Source organism: Balaenoptera ricei, chromosome 18, assembly GCF_028023285.1.
Source record: "Balaenoptera ricei isolate mBalRic1 chromosome 18, mBalRic1.hap2, whole genome shotgun sequence".
NCBI classification, from domain to species: Eukaryota; Metazoa; Chordata; class Mammalia; order Artiodactyla; family Balaenopteridae; genus Balaenoptera; species Balaenoptera ricei.
The window spans coordinates 53,531,835-53,537,063 of record NC_082656.1 but is presented as its reverse complement, the minus strand read 5'-3'; the positions used below and the strand labels follow the sequence as shown (position 1 = coordinate 53,537,063).

The window sequence follows — 5,229 nt, the reverse complement described above, 5'->3', positions numbered from 1 at the left end:
ACGCTGAGTAAGCCACACTGTTAAAAATATAACAAGATAATATAGAATAAAACAACCCCCAGAAACCTATTTTAACAACTTTCCTTATACCTGGAAAGAAAAATAAGGCTGAATGATTTGCAGCAGAAAGTTTGAAACTAGTATTATCAATTTAATCTTTCATTATAACAAGAGAACTCAATTAACCACAACATTTAACTGACCAAGAGTTCTGACAATAAAGATTTAGCCATAATTTTGTAGCTTGTAATTCTTTAGAATATGATTGAACTATCCAGAGGCATTCAAGTGAAAAAAATGACTATAACTGAGATAAAGCAGGAACAAGAATATAATTTAAGTTTAATAAGTCATCTCAGAAGGCTTTTTTATTTTTCCCTCAGCTCCCATGCTAACATGAAAAGTATCAAAATCATCAAAATCACGTGTGATGATTCCTATTGTGACTAGAATTATTATAGAATAATACAATAATGTGATTCGATGCTGATACCTTTCTCTATTTGCCAGTGAATTCTGTATTCTTTTGAATCTATTCTCCCTTTTGAGTAATTCATAAAGCAAAGGCTTTAGACCACCATGATAACATCTGGCTAGAACGATTCCTGACACATAGTAGGCGCTCAATAAATGTTTATGGACGAATGAATGATTCTTACAGCATATACTGGTCAGAGAACTAATGTATTTTTCAAAACTCCATAGATACATAGAACCTCAAGTCAATTATTATTTAATTTTAACAGACTCTTTTACTGGGAATAACAAGATTACAAGCTAAAAAAAGATAATGAGAGAAGAAAAGAATTGGGTGTGATGGATATATTTTAGAACTCATCAAACTGGGAATCTTCACCTTCTACCCTAGGGCAGATCACAGTTCTTACACGCTCACGAAAGCTAATCTTAAGGGCAGCAAAGGGGAAACATGATACAAATTTGAACCTGAGCTGAACATCAGTGTTTTATATATTCTACTTTTACAGGTGAGGTTCTCAGAGGACTAGGAATAGTCTAGACCAGGCTGGTACCTCGTGACAAACCTATGATGTAAGTAACAATTATTACTTTCTCCATTTTACAAATAAAGAAGCTGAGCCATGGAGAGGTTAAGCAGCTAGCTGCAGCTCACAGAGCTAATAAGTGGTCTACTATGGATTCCAACCAAGGAAGACAGACCCCACTCCAAGGTTTGTCAACCCACGTGGCTGAAGCACAAGGTGCAACTGAGCCTGTAGGGAGATACTGAGAAAAGCATTTGGGGACCAAATTGAAGTGCCTTGTTTGTCAGACAGAAGGATTGTGATTAATTTCACATGAAAGGCTTAGCAGAGGAGAAATTTGTGAACATGTGGTAGATCACAGGACATACTGAGTCACCACCTCTCTGCATCACTAATGAGATGAACAAGAGTAAGCTCCTTTGGCTGGGTCAAGTACAGCTTGTCCCCCTGAATTTCGGGAACTCTTGCCTTTCCTCTTCTCTTGTCTGGGCTATAGAAGCACAGAAGTTTACAGTGTGACGAAGGCTTAAATATTAATTCAACTTCTGCTTAAAAATGTATAAAGCTGTAAGAGAGCATCTTTGACACCCTAACAACTAGAAAACGTCAGGTAGTCTACAAAATCATAAATTTTCTTCAGGCCATCAGACAGCTGAGCTTGCAAGGCACCAAGTGAAATACAAAATGTGAGAAGCTCCTCCAAGGAGGAAGGGACGCGTGACTCTTTCACCTTCAGCAGAGCTGGGGAGGAAGAGTTAGCCACCATGAAATCAGGTAAGGAAAAAGCAGCTAAAACATTAATGAACTCTCAAAGGCCAAATGCAGACTGCCAGGAACCAGTTTAGAACAAAAGCTTGAAAGGGCTTGGGGAGGGCCAGGAAAGCTCCCCACCCCCGGGGGCCCAGGTAAAATCTGCTGTTTCTTAGGGAGAGATAGAGGCAACAGTCACTCATCCCCAAGGGAGGAACGGGTCCTTTCTGCCTCGGCTCTGAGCCTTGAGTAACAAGCAACAGGAGTCTCAGCTAGAGGAGAAGCAGGGCTGATGGAAGCATAAAAGAAGTAAAAGCCTTTTGACTTGGAGGGAGGGGAAGATGCTGGGCTCCAGGATGCCGCACACTGAAGACAGAGATGTATTACCAGTGAGACATGAAGAGGGAACAATCTCCCACCCACCCAAGACCCCCACAGATACAAGGTAAGGTTGGAGGTCAACTGTTATTGAACTGTAACTTAGCCCACCCAAACTTAACCATCCTCCTAACCTGAGTCAACATCATGAAAAAAAGGGGAACATGGAGCCGGTCTTCAGAAGAAATATCAGATTATGAAATATAGATCAGGCCAACTGTTTCTATAATGGATTCGGGGCTGAGCGTTCCTGGTGCAACTTCAGTTCCTGACCTCGTTCCTATGATCCTACTAGTATTCTGATCTTTTGACTCCCGCCTCCCCCCAAAAAATGTCTAAATATAATGCGATCTTTTAGGAATTTTAATAGCCTGGTTTTTTTCATTTGTTCTGTTGTGAACAAAACTCACCCTTCTAAATGTTTCTTGTGTAACATTAAAATATTTTTACCTAATGAAAATTGTTCCATTTGAGAATTTTTGGAGCATCCCTGGAATAAATCACTCCCATTTTTTTTTTTGGCTACGTTGGGGCTTCATTGCTGCGCATGCGCTTTGTCTAGTTGCGGTGAGCGGAGGTTACTCTTTGCATTAGTAGTTGTGGCTCGCAGGCCCTAGAGCGCAGGCTCAGTGCTCCGCGGCATGTGGGATCTTCCCAGGCCAGGGCTCGAACCCGTGTTCCCTGCATTGGCAGGCAGATTCTTAACCACTGCGCCACCAGGGAAGCCCCCTTACTCGAGTATTTAAATTCTCTTCTTCTGGCTGCTGGCTTGCTTTATGACCTTTCCTAAACCTAGAGGGCACTGAGATAGGGCGTGAGGAAAGCTGAAGAGCTCCAAATAAGCTTTGCCAAGACCTCCCAAGCTCCCTGCCTCAAGCTCACCAATCAACAACCTCAGTGAGACGCTACAGCTAATCCAGGTCTTTAGTTTTTTGCCAACTCACCCACAGTGCTCAGAGCCACCACCAAATACCCTTTGCCCAATCCTCACACCCCTGGCATTTTCAAAGAAAGTAGTTGTTTGTAGTGCAAATTTAGCCAATTTTTGCTCCTTAAAGTTTACCAGCGGCAAAGTGTAATTTCTTTCTTTCTTTTTTTTTTTTTTTGCTAAGTGAAGAAATCTAAACTCATTTTCTCGCAACGTATTTTAAAATGTGAATTTTAAAAAGGCTGAGCAAACATTAATAGAGTATCTTCTATGTTTGACTCAGCAACGTATTTTTAAATGTGAAATTTTTAATAGGTTTAACAAATACTTATGTCTCTGACTTTGGATGGTTCGACTTACGATTTTTCGACTTCACGACGGTGTGAAGGTGAGACAGGCTGGGACCTGGGACCTGGGATCCTTGGCTGCAGTGCTTGCAACACTGGACAAACGTCTCCTCCAGCAACAGAATATAAAGAAACTATAAAGGACTAAAAATAACTGCATGCATAGGCAGCTGGGGCAAATTATAAGTAACAAGATAGAAAAAGACCAAAAACCCAGCAGCCGCTTCTGAGGTGCCGGGAGCAAAAGCAAGGTGCACACTGCGCATGCTCCCTGCGCACGGCACTAAGGGGCTGGGCCGACCGCCTTAGCCGCCCCTCCAGCCTGGACCCGCCCACACCCTCACGCCATTTAAGGGACCAGCTCACCGCCTCTTAGGGAGCGAGCAAAGAAACCTGTTACTTGTTTTCGCTCAGTCGTCCTGCAGCACCAGTGCCAATAAAGCCTTGCCTGAATTTCTTGTCTGGCCTCATCAATTTTTATTGATTAAAGAGTCCAAGAACCCAAGTAGGTAATAAAAGCAATACACATTTAGTAGAAACCGTACTTGGAATTTTGAATTTTGATCTTTCCCCAGGCCAGAGAGATGTAGCACGATACTCTCTCGTGATTAAGGGCAGCAGCAACAAGCCACAGCTCCTAGGCCACGTGATCACGGGAGTAAACAACAGATACACTTACAACCAACTATTCCGTACCCAGACACCCATTCTGTTTTTCCCTTTCAGTAAAATATTCAATAGATTGCATGAGACATTCAACACTTTATTATAAAATAGGCTCTGTGTTAGATGATTTTGCCCAACTGTTGGCTAATGTAAATGTTCTGAGCACATTTAAGGTGGGCTCAGCTAAGCTCTGATATTCAGTAGGTTGGGTGTATTAAATGCATTTTCGACCTAGGACATTTTCAACTTACCTTGGGTTTATCTGGATGTAACTCCATCTTAGTCGAGGAAGATGTGTGCTCTAAATGCACCAGACACAGTATAAATATTTGCTCATTTAATCTTCCTAACAACTAAAGGCAGCAGATAAATTATTCCTTACTTTACAGATGAGTAAACAGAGTGTCAAGAGAGGCAAAGTAACTTACTCAAGGTCGCACAGCTAGTGAATAGGAGAAGCAGGATTCAAATCCAGGCCACCTGGTCACAGAGACTGTGCATGATTATAAGAAGGAAGGAAATGCAGAGGCTCTGCTGGGAGAAGTAACCACGGTTTCAAAGCCTTTGTAGGAAAATCAACAAGACTTATAGTGATATTAACGTATTCAAGCATCAAAGCCAAAGGAGTCCCCATTAATTTCTGAAAAACTCAACTCCAAAGTTCTATGGCTTCCCTTAGACCTCAATTATTTGCAATTATTGGTTGAAGAACACGTATGCAGAAATACTAGTGGGAAATAAGAATGTCTTGATATTTAGACATAATGTGCCAAATAAACTTAAGCCTTATATGTATATGCATAATTTATTTCCAGGTTAGATGGAAGATAAACTAGTTATGATTTATAGAAATAGCCAAATAGATAAGTCATCTACTTGTAGTAAAAATCGTATTTATTCCTGATCTCCTTACAATCATTTGGCGCATCCAAGGTGGCAAATGTTCAATCTGGAGAAGGAAGGAGACTCGGTTGTGTGTTTTACTGACCACTCAATGCCAGCATGTCCCCCTGTGCTGGGGGAGGGCATTCAGTGATGACTGGCACCATGACAGCTCTAACAACTGGAGTTTCTCCTCATAGTCTTATCTCCACACGTGTTACAAAGATCAAACTAACAAATTATAGATGAGTATTCGACATAAATGTGAATTCAT

At 41.3% G+C, this 5,229-nt stretch overlaps 1 long non-coding RNA gene across 1 annotated transcript; it reads left to right on the top strand.

The window, feature by feature from the left end:
* Positions 1–1,601: 1,601 nt before the first annotated feature.
* On the top strand, positions 1,602–3,860 carry LOC132352414 (uncharacterized). The gene is made up of 2 exons (XR_009498709.1): positions 1,602–1,778; positions 3,376–3,860. It is a non-coding gene; the product is annotated as an uncharacterized LOC132352414 (long non-coding RNA).
* The last annotated feature ends 1,369 nt before the right edge of the window (positions 3,861–5,229 follow it).